The sequence below is a fragment of the Pseudopipra pipra genome, chromosome 17 (assembly GCF_036250125.1).
Source record: "Pseudopipra pipra isolate bDixPip1 chromosome 17, bDixPip1.hap1, whole genome shotgun sequence".
Lineage (NCBI taxonomy): Eukaryota > Metazoa > Chordata > Aves > Passeriformes > Pipridae > Pseudopipra > Pseudopipra pipra.
The window spans coordinates 10,296,545-10,308,599 of record NC_087565.1 but is presented as its reverse complement, the minus strand read 5'-3'; the positions used below and the strand labels follow the sequence as shown (position 1 = coordinate 10,308,599).

General features: G+C 40.7%; 1 long non-coding RNA gene across 1 annotated transcript in view; it reads right to left on the bottom strand.

The window, feature by feature from the left end:
* Positions 1 to 12,055, bottom strand: part of LOC135423707 (uncharacterized) — a 140,554-nt gene that overhangs the window by 124,757 nt on the left and 3,742 nt on the right. The window lies entirely within an intron of this gene.

Genomic DNA, 12,055 nt, shown 5'->3' with positions numbered 1-12,055 from the left:
GACAAGTTTCTGACAGAAGGCACATACAGAATAGTTTATCAATCAGAACAAATCCAAAGCTCTGTCTCTTTACACTTAGGCCCCCTTACATCATTTCTGTAGTATAAATGAATTGCTCCTCCTCACGCTGTGCTGACCCATGAAAGGGAATCCTCCTGGATGATGCTGTTGTGGGTAATTCAGCCCTCTTGGAAATGGGTGCTAACTGATGTTTTACATCTCTCTCTCCAGGAGTTTTCTCTAGTGCTGATTACCTTACCTGTTGCTCTACTTAAGACTCAACTTGCTTACAAGTAACAGCACATAGTACCCACCGAGCAGCCATCAATGAGACTAACATAAGACACTTCATCTTTTGAACATGCCAGCCTTAACTTCCACGGGGACTTTGCAAATTTTATAGGACATGCCTTGGAAAAACAGCAATAATGGTATGTACTCACACTTGTAAAGACTTTGTGGAACTGAAAGTGAGCAGCAAAACAATAAGTAATGCCACGATTATCTTTTACAAACATAAATGATAAGACAATGTAGAGTTAATGAAATCTCAATTAGCTATCTCTCTTGAAACATGTTGCAAACACTTGTATTTCTTCTTTTCCCAGCTCTGCATTCTCTGAAGGAGATTATAATTTATTGTCTCTCGTATTTGGTATTTAGTGCCTGAAGAAGCTTGTGAAAAAAGATCTGTTTGTTACACGAAAATGAAAACATGTTGTGGTTTCACCTCAATTTCTTTCCTTCTCCCCCACTTCTAAAGAGAAGAGACAATTTTAAGAAGCGGGAAAAGTAAACAAATAAGATAGAAAAAATATACAAACACAAATACAAACAAAAACAACTCATAAGTTAGGAAAAAACTGGAACTTTTGCCTGGGGTAAAGCATGTAAAAAGCGGTGATTTATTCAAGGGTAGAATTTTGGCATTTTTCTTTAGCTTCAAGTAAATAAATAAGACAAAGAGAAGTCTTTTCATTTGATTGTTGTGCAGTGCCCAGGGCTATGTACATTGGACACTGTTTGCAACTGTTTTCATTTAAGGATGAGTGAAGTGGTTCAATTAAAACATGAGCAGTTCTGAACCTTTGCTGAGAATAAAACAGAGTATTTCTGGGAAGGTTCAAGGAAGACCAGTTAATTGTCATTATTCACCTCTTTGTACTCATGTGCTGTCACACTGTCTGGATTCAGAAGTGCCACCATATAAGCCAGTCCTATTATATTATGTTTAATTCTGCTGATCAAACCAGTCTGAATTGGTTGGGCTAACAGCACGGAAATTTGGGGGAACTAACCCAAATAAAACATGAAGTTTTGAGGTCCACCCATCACAAAATTCTCACACCCACTACTATGACCTCTACTTCTGTGGGAAAAATAGGAGCTGTTGCAATTTCTAAGGAGGGGAGCCCTGGAGCATTAAAGCCTTAGGCTGGGTCTGCACCAGGGCCTGGAGGTGAGAGGTGTGAAGGGGTGCATGAGAAGTGCTTGGAGAAACCCCTAAGGTAGGAACAAAGCAGTAAACCAGCACTTGGCTGGTGAGAGCTGTTTTTCTCTGGAAGGACAGTTGTGTTATACTCCATTTCACTGCACTGCTGCAGCACGAGGTCCCAGCGCTGGCACAGTTACACTCAAATGCTTTGGCTCCATGGCTGAGCAGTATTTCTGTCCCAGGAAAGGCCTCTTACTGGAGGCATAAGCAAGAGCCACCTCATTGCTCTGAAGCCAAGTATGTCCATGAGCTACAGTCAGTGGAATGCTCTCCCCTGCTCTGCACCCAGCTCTGACAGCTGTTTCCCAGTCATGATACAAGGTCATCGCATCCCTGTCCACTCACACTCAGCTGAAAAAAAAATCCTCAAAGCTACAATGTCAAAACTTCGAAAATTACAGCCCTGCTAACAGACAGAAGTGACTGCAAGCCCTCCTGTGGATCCCAAATTCCCCAGCCCAACAAGTAGTTCTGATCCCACTGAATGTGACCCAAGAGATTGGCTGCTCACCGGCTGACACCCCGAGTGCTGTTATGGGTGTGAGATATCCCGGCCTGATCTGTCACAGATCCCACAACCTGCCATGCTTTCACTGCCAGTGTCCTCTGAGAGGACCTACTGAACCATTTTGCTTTGTTTGCTGCTGGTTTCTTCAGAAAAGGGTGGAAGCCACTGCTGCTGCTCCTGTCGTACCTATTTCATGCAGGAGGTATGCATTGGCTGGGCTGTTTGCTCCTCCAGTCCTTGCTCTGAATCCAATTCTGCACTGAACTTTGCCTGTTTGAAAGGTCAAGAAACTACTTCTCTTCCAACTGTATTGAAGAGAATTGTCTCAGAGTCAGTATCATTTGCATGTGAGGAGATCCTTCACCTCTGAAAGAGCTCTTGGCCTAAGCTGTTTGTGGTGCACCACTCAGAGGACACAGTTACATCCACGAGAGCTGGAGGTGAACTGTGATGGCAAAGGGATATGCAAGGCTCACATCCAGTAATCATGCTGGGGCAAGAAAGTAAAAACATTCATATCAGTCCCACTTAATAATGTCCAAAATAATATGCAGAAGAAAATGGTATCACCAACTCCTTGAGGGACTGGGTGTCACTATTATCATCTTCATTATTATGTTTTTACCATCCAAATTAGAAAAAAAGGATGACAAAATATCTTCTTCCTCCGCTGTCCAAACATGACTAATCAGATGGATGCTGCAGGGCACAGCCATGATTTTTAGAGGCTTGTACTTAAACTCAGACCTTTTCAGCTCGCTGCTGCAAAAGCTTATGTATGTCCTTAACTCTAATACAAATAATCCCCCTGACTCCAAAAGCATGGCCCGAGTGACAGGCAAGATGTATGTAAATATGCACTGGGCCTTAATTAGTGAATTTAGTCACTTCTGCGGAACAATGATTTTTATGTATCTTTGGATTTATGTGGCATGAAAAACAGATTTGTCACTTTACACAATACTCAGGAAGTCACGCTTTCACTGAGATGCATTAATCCTTTGAAAGAAAACGCAAACACGTCCAAGAATCCAGGTATCTTTCTGCAGCAGGATATTGTACATCTTCTGGATGCCAAAATAGTTATAACTGCTGTAATAACTTCCTACAAGGGGAAGATTTAAAAGTGTGCCTTGATATTCATGCAAGAGCAGCGCCAATTAGCAAAATTCATTTAGAAGTGGATTTTAATCTGGATTACAGCATAATTTAACTATGAAACAGTAAAACGTTAAAAACATTTGAGTGCACAGATTTGTTAGCTTTTCACTGTTCTTCTCTGTATCTTGTAAAAGAACCCTGAGCACTACTAGACAGCCCTTAATTCAACAGTTCCTGGTGTCACACATCAGAAGGGCCCAGCTGGGATGTTATGCCACATCATTCATCCGTGTATCTTCCATATGTGGATTCCCTCATTCCTTATAAATTTAAGAGCAAGCTCTGTTCTCCTGCCAAACCTATGCAGTAGTTGATTTTTGTGGGTGCTCTAAACATCCCATTTACTCTTTCTGTACAAGCAGCTGTTGGAGAATTCTGGGTAATGGAACTGAGGGTAAGCAGGTACAGCATCATCACAGGAAGGTTATTCCTTCCATGTCAAGTTTGGCTTTAGAAAGGACATGGAAACCGACTGCAATAACTAAAACTTCATACAGTAGATGCTGGTGAATTCTGATTTGAATTGTAATTTTGATTCCTCCGTTTTGCAAATGTACAGGTAACAGAAGTAGATTGTCATCCATGGTAAAGACTATTATTTTTAAAAGAAATGCATACTGCAGGAGCTCATTGGAACATTTATAATTTGGAATTTGTGGTCTGTTTCAGTTCCTGAACACTAGATAGTAATTATTCCAGGCTCAGAGTTCTTCCACTTACTACATTTAAAATTTAGCAGCCACTATGCATTGAATCACATCTTTCTTCCTTCATGGTTCTCCTCATCATAAGCAGTTCTGAACTTGAAGTTTACCATAACATTTTTCCTGAGTTGTTGTACCTATTGTGAATCCTCTCTGAAGCTCCTTGTAGTTCCATTAAGAAATCCTGATAATGCACCTTAGCCAGCTGACTGAATATTCCATGCAGATTCCTGGCTCTGAAAGAGGCAACTACAATGTGAATTGAAAAATCCATTCATTCATTCCCTCCTTCCCAGCAGCATTCCTTGGCCTGGAGCCAGATACCATTTGACGTCACGGCTCTAACCAGGAACATAATGTGCTGGCACTGGGACAAAAGTTTTACTATGGAAAAAACCAGCAACAAGCAGAAACTTATCACAGGAGCTGGGAAGAGTTAAGAGAAAGAGGCTGAGGGCAAATCAGCAGCAAATTAAACGAACTACGTCAGGCCTAATATTTTGGTTTTGCTTTTCTGCACAGCACCTTCTTGAGTTACTGCTCCAAAGTACCAATCTTACTAACTCTTACAGCACACAGTAAAAAGATGTCCTTAAATACTTAGCACCTCCCATTCTGCTCTTTGCTGAAGTACTACAAAAGGTCCATTCTTTCTTGCCTTTTTCTTTAAATCATTTGAAGCAAGATAATCCAAAGATATATTTGTCTGTAATGGATAGTTTTGTACGAAAAAAATCCCCATTCTGTTTATTTGAGTTAAATATTAAACAGGTCTTTAAGTAGAGACTGAAAAAGTTTGCTGTTTTAATACACAAAACCCAGAAAGTGGTTTAAGGACAGAAAAACTATCTTGCAAGCCTCTTTATAAACCACGGTTAAGGTGCTGGGTGAAAAACAAGGACCAACAAGTTTCCAAAACACTACTAAGCACATAAATAATAATAAAAAGTATAGAAAAGACTAGGAAATGTTTGAATAGCAACAACTGAAATGGGTGTTGCTGACATGAATTTAGAATGCCAGAGTGACAACCACTAAACTGTAAAGGTTCCCCAGCATGGCACACCTGGATCCTGAGGGTCTGTGAGAGCTCTCAGAATCTTCCCCACAATTGCACAGGATGGATAAATAGCTGAGCAGTCCCAAAGAACTGCTGAGCTGGTAAAGTGGAACTGGGCCCTTCAGGAGAATTTCAGCAGCCCCAAAGCCTTAACTGCAAGATTCTTTAGAGAGTTTCAGTCACTGATACCCACAGTTGTACCATTCCAGCCATTGACTTGTAGAGGTTTATAGGAGAAATTTCCTGAACTGTCTATAAATCTTATGATAGTCCAACACGGAATTTATTTTGGAAAAAAAAATTATATGCCAGTTATTTAAAATTTAATCCTCAGGCAAATCTTCTGAAGATGTCCATCTCCTTCCTGTTCATTGGAGTTCTTGGGCTCTTCCCAGGAAAGGCTGAGTTTCAATTACACTGGAATTTGAGGCTGCTCAGCAAACACCACCAGACTGTACTTCAGTGCCTCTTCGAGGACTGTTCCTGTTCACTTCAAACAGGAAGGACATCCTGGGAAATGAACTGTGCACTTCCTCTCGTGGTTTGAAGCTGAATACAATCAGGGACCACACGTGGCATGTTCATTCCAGAAACCAATTTCACCAATTTCTTTTGGCCTAGGTCATGACCATCAGACTCACAGCATTAGTAACAGGAGTGTCCAAATCCCTGTTCAGCTCAGTATACCCAGTCCTTAGGGATATATGAAGTGGAAAAAGTTCACAAACATTGTGTTTCATTGAAATCTGGAACTACTTAGGCTGAAATGAGACAAATCTGGACAATAGCATACCCACTCTGCATGGAAAAAATGCCCTGCCCAAAGTCCAGATATCTCTTCCATGGAGAGTTTCAACTGGGCTGGCAGTGTCTGATCAATCTCTCATATCTTAGCTCTCTCATTATCCCTGTAACCTGCTAAAATTAGCAGTAGCAATATAAGCATATTTAATCATGCCAACTGATACAACTGAGTACTGCTAAAATATCATCCTGTCTTGGGACAGGGTCTATAGTGAGCTATGAGCTACACCTCCCCACACCTACCCATGGATTCAGTGAAGTGAATTTTGGGCCAGTCCCATTATCACTGAGAAATGCATTATGGCTTCAGCAATGTCAGTTTGAGTCCCAACCCCACAAGCCCAGCTGGGCACTCTTGCTGCACCTAAGTCTCTGTAAGTGGCAGACCATGCTAAAGGCACTCTGGTGTTGTACATTTGCACCTTCTCTGAGCACAGGCCAACAGAAAATGCACCCCGTGGAGCACCCAGCAGGTGAGCTCTTCCAGTGCTCAGCTGTTCAGTGCTCCTTTGGTGTTCTCCCTGGATACCACAGAGCTGATCACGTCTCCTGACGTGGAAAAAAACACTTCCTATCAATTTTACATTATTTTATAATGAAAAAATTGAAGGTAGTTGGGAAACACGATTTCCTAATCTCATAACATTTAAGCCATAATTGTAACATTATTTTTCCATCCCCTTTGTAAGTTGTTCTCATTGACTGCTCTTAGTTTGAGCAATAAAGAATGTTTTCAAAGTAGCCACAGATTTATCTCTTAATTTGTAATAGATACTCTGCTAGCTTCACATCTCATTGAGCCAATTCTATTTGACCAAAGCTTCATTACTGAGCATTTACCACAGTGTGGTCAACAGCAACTGCCCTCACACTGACATATCCATCCTTCTCCCATGCCAGGTTTTGCAAAAAAAGGTTTTGAAAAAAAAAAGGAATTAATAGTTCACTAAACTTAGTCAGTTCAACATTTCCCACAATTCTCCGGACTTTCAAGCTCTAATGCAAAATTTTGATCTCACCTCAGCTGGATTTTGCCTGCCAGCAGTTTGGATTTTCTCTAATCCCTAAAAAACTGCTCTATTGCAAAAACAATTGGTTGGGTGTTGCTTGTGAAATCATTAATTTGACAAGTTCCATGATATTTTGAATAACTTATTTAATGGATTTTCTCTTGTTCATTATTTACTCGGGATCAATGGCTTATGTGCAGAATGTGCAAACCTAAACACAAACAAGCCCCAACCATCTTATTGTCCAAACACACATTTTCTGGTTTTGGGTGTACACAGCCCCACCTATTCTAAGCAAGGACACGGTGCCAGAATTCCAGGCCATTAGGTGGATCACGCACCCCATGGCATTGTTCAGCTGGGTAACACATGTAAGACAAGCAGGACATGCACATATCCCAAAGAGGAAGAGTGAAACCAATGCACAGTAAGATTACAAAGAGGCTAAAAGTCATTGTATTGAATTACTATTTAAACTTTAAAATTACTATTTAAATTACTATTTATGGCCAGACAGGAATAAATATCTGAGAAAAATCCTGAAGTATCAACATTTACTGTGTTCCAGACTGGAACAAAGTGCAGACCTTCCAAACCTTCTCCCAGAGAACAGGAGCACACAACCCTCGTACAGGCAGACAAATTTCAGACAGCCATTTCTTTAGGACACTTCTCTGAGACTTCTCAATTTTCCAAAATGGGAGAGTCTCTCACATTTTCTTACTTTGACTAGAAATTCCATCTGGAGCTCAGAAGTTTTTTTTGTAAAAAGTACATGCCCACAAGTGTTTTCCCTTCTAATACAACCGTACTTTCAGACAGAAAACAGCATTTTTGGACAAAGAATGTTTTGCTAAAATATTCTCAACCAGTACACAACAACTGCCCTTCCAAGCTTAGCTATATATTTCTATTTCAGATGAGGAAACTAAACCTTGAACCACAGACTTTTGTGATTCACTGAAATGTTGCAGGGTGGAATGTACCTCACAGATCTTCACCCTGCTTCACTGAGAACCAGTGTGATTTTCTGTGAAGACACTGCCTTTTGCAGCACTTCAAACTATGCTCTGGCAGCAGAGATTTTTCACCTCATAAAACAAGATGTTCCAATATTTGAAAATGCTTTGCTGTAGCAAAAATGAAGTCCTTTGTTCCATCTTAAATTTCCTTGTAAAAAAAAAACCAAAACCAAAAAAAAAGCTAAAATGACCCCGAAACCAACTGTAAAATAGTTACCCTAAAATTTTCTTTAAAAAGTGAGTATGTGATCTGAATTTGATGTTCTGAAAGCCAGGCACAGTCATACAAAGACATTTCAAAAGGAACTTTGTTTGTTTGCCCCACTTCTGGAGTTCTTGACAGTCCTACTGGAGCAAATTAATTACTGCTGTTAGAAAATAATTGTCAGTCTCCCAATCTCAGTTTCATTTCCATCAAAATCACCAGCCAACTGCCACAAAGGGGAGGACATCATGGGGGCAGAGAATCAGAAATTCTGAATTTATTATCAAGAAGAGAGGTGGAAATTCATATTCTTGGTGCACAATCAACATGAGAGCTAAGTGGGCAGGCAGCTGTCCTTCCTTAATCCCCTGGCAGCACAAGGGGCAGCATCCTTGGAATACAGCTCAAGGCACTCAGCTCTAAATCTCCACCTTTTCCTATTTTAAGTACAGGCAGTTAAAGCTGAGCGTGTATTTGGAATGTGAGATGTGCCTGCAATTAGGAAAACTGAATGCTCTTCAATTCCATCATGTAACAGCACAGACTGATAGAAATAAAAAGGAACTACTTGCCTGATGTGCTAAAAAAACCCTCCATAGTAAAAAAACCCCAAGAGTGTTTATAATATATTTATAAACAATAATGTGAGCAAAGGCCTGCATAGAGTTCATACTAAATGCCTTTATCTTAGAAGCAACTCCTCATTGTATTGAGAAATTACCAGAGCTTCTGCTTCAAGAGTTGTTCTTGATATTCATCAATTTTCTTTTATGCTGGAAGAAATAAATATATTTCACAGAATGACAGAATCATAGAATATGCCGATTTTGAAGGGACCTACAAGGATGATTGAGTCCAACTCTTAGCCCTGCACAGGACCATCCCCAAGAGAATTTATAAGATTTTTATACACACACCCACATATACAACAAAACTGACAGCCAAATCTTCACCAAATTTAACCTGCTTCACTGAAGTTCTGTAAATCGATCCAAACATAGTTCTTAGACAACAATTTCTGCACTGTTTTTCAACTTGCCAATAAACTAATTCTTTGCACACCTGGCCATAGGTGCTATGTCAATCAAACCCTCATGATCTACAAGTGACAAAGGACATTTTCAGTTTTGGTTTTGGTCACCAAGTGTCCAGCTAACTCCCAGCTGTGGCATTTGGTTCCTCCTGTGGGCAGCTTGTTTGCTTAATTCAATGGACATGAGCCCAAAGTACACACTCAGTGGACCTAATGAAGCATTGTTTCCTTCCTCACTCTTTCAATCTCTTCCTCTGGGAAAATAGAATCCTGATAACTGAGAAGAGCTAGACAGTAGACCTCCGAAATGCAATGCTATGCCTTACCCTTAAACTTTGCAGGGATTTCATCTCACATGTTTCACTACAGAACAGGCACAGCCTGAAAATGCCTCTCTGGTCAGTGACTGCAGCACAGACACAATTTATGGGACATGGGGACTCCTGACTGCTCGGGGTGAGGTGGCTCCACCTGACCTGTGATGTACCTCGTGCTTATACAAAGCTTTCAGAAGGAAACAACTTGAAACCAGAACACCCAAGCCTTTGCAATGTACATATGTTCCTATTTGGCTTCTTCATATTTATTTTGTGTGATTTTTCAATTAACACGCCGAAGAGTAGGAGCTACATTTAAATCCCAAGTACTCATATTTCTTCTGGTTTTGCTATTTAGTTTCAGGATTTAAGATTAAAGCTATCTTCAGTACATCAAGCTTTTCCTGGCTCCTGATTAAACTACAAGGGTGCTAAACACAAATCACAGGGTACATGGAATCTGACCAATATTACTGGACTATGTGTCTAGGTAACAACAATTCTTTCCAAGAGACCAGGAATAGACAATATTTTAAAGTCTGTTGAAATGTTTTACCCCTTAGTTCACAGCTGTACTCAGAACTTCAGGACACAGCCCAGGGTCTGCAAAGGCATTCCCCGTAGTTACACTGTGATTTTTAAAAGCATTAACACTTAGGACCCTGAATCTTTCCATTCCAAACCAATTTCTTGTGTTCACCCACTTGTGAGACCGTGCACTTGTGACAGAGCCCTGGCAGCCAAGCAGGAATGATGCTGAGTCCTGGCAGAGGCGTGGAGCGATGGGAAGCTGGGCAGGAAGGAAGGGCCCACTGGAGTTCTGCTGCACCTGAGGGGTATTAATTAGAGCTGCCTGATAACACATCTGCACAGATGTGCTGCACCACATCCCTGTGCCAGTCTGGCCCCATCAGCACGTGGGACACACGTCTTTTAAACCTCTTACTTAACAGCTTTTGAAAATGTTATCCCAAGGTGTGCCCAGCTTCCTCCACACTGTGCTGTAATTGCATGTGCAATTTGAGAGCTTCTCCTACATCTGTGCCTGTTAAAAATGGTTTAAAGTATCACGAGATACTTTCACTTGATGAAGATGGAAAGTGAAACAAGGAGCAGTGCAGAATGTGTACTTCCAGATTAACTGTGTCTGTACCAATGCAAGTTTTGCTTCTGCTACAGTGCACATTTAAAAGAAGCCATCTTATACAGGATCACTCAGACCTATCTGATAGAAATTATCCTGCTGGGAACCCCATGGATAAAGATGGTTTGTGGGTTTTTTTAAAGGACCTTGGATACATATTAGTTTAGGTTGTCACACAGACCTGCTCCCTGAGAGGGCACTGTGACCCATTCATATTGATCTACAGGCAGATAGGACCGAAATGTTGACATTTTGTAAATGTTTCATGTTTTCACAGACAATATTTTTCATAGGAACCAGAATAAATTGGAGGCACAGAGCAGATAACTAATCTCTCAACCATCAGACAAAACTGGATGACAACAACATCAGTGTACCTTTTCTCAGATGACAAGACAGGGGGAAAGTTCACAAAATGCTCCTGAAACCCCAAGGATTTTGTTGTGTCTGGACCAGCATAACAGTGCACACTGTGAGGGTTTTGGTTTGGTTTTATTTTTTAGTTTTTTTTTTTAGTATTTTAAAATACTAACAGACAAAGACCTTAAAATTCAGTTTCTGTTTTATACATGTCAGAAGGTATTTTTTCAGGCTTTGTAGAATCAGATAAGTGGCATGGAGTAATGACACAGCTGTTCTGTAATTCATACTGACTATTGTTTCACCTACCTGGCAGGGCAGAGAGAACACTGGCCCCTGGACACACACCAGCAGCTCTCCACCACCACAGTTATGGATTGTGCAATTTCATTGTCATTTGAGAAAACATTGGATACTTCCAAGAGGATTTCAAAAGAGTCAATGTAGGTTAAATCATTCCCTCCCCAATCCCACCACCCTGTCCATTCTCCACCCCAACGCCTCCTCCTGCACACGTACAAATTCTCCCTTCTGTTTATTTTTGGTTTTAAACACTCTCAGCAAAAATTGACTTTGGCTGCTCTTCCTGAACCCTGAAGTGTTTGAGCAGATAAGATTCAGATAAAACGTTAGAAGAAAGTTTCATAGGTCCCTCTTCTCCTGGCAGGTTGTCACCAAGGCCAGCCATGCATTGAGGTTTCTTTCCCCTGCAGCAGGAATTTTCTGACTCATCTTCTCAAACTGGGCCAGATTTGAATTTTTACTGTATCTGACTTGGAAAAAATGTTTCAGCTGAACCACAGTTGTTTATATACAGTGCTGGGTAAATACAGTGTGTAAATCTCCCTGCTGTCATCCCAAATGTGGTGGTAGTTTCTCAAGCAGTTTTATTGAGCCCTTCTTTGACTAAAGAAAAAGGACTTGAGCTGAGCTCCTCTTCCTTTATGGGAAATAAATAAAGAGTGATAAAACTCTCACACTGTAAAAGTACTAAGATGTTCCTCTGGAAATAACTCTTCTTTAGAGGACAATATGATAATAGTCATACTTGTTTCAAGGAAATACTGGTAAAAATGGATGAACTCTTATTTTCCTATCACTATACTTCCCACTTAGAGGCTTACCTGAAACTAGAAGGCTTCTGTTCTACTCCTAGATAAAAAGAAATTCAGGCCATTCTTTCCACAGCAGACATTTGCTGTCACTACAGTGATCTTACTTATGGCATGGAT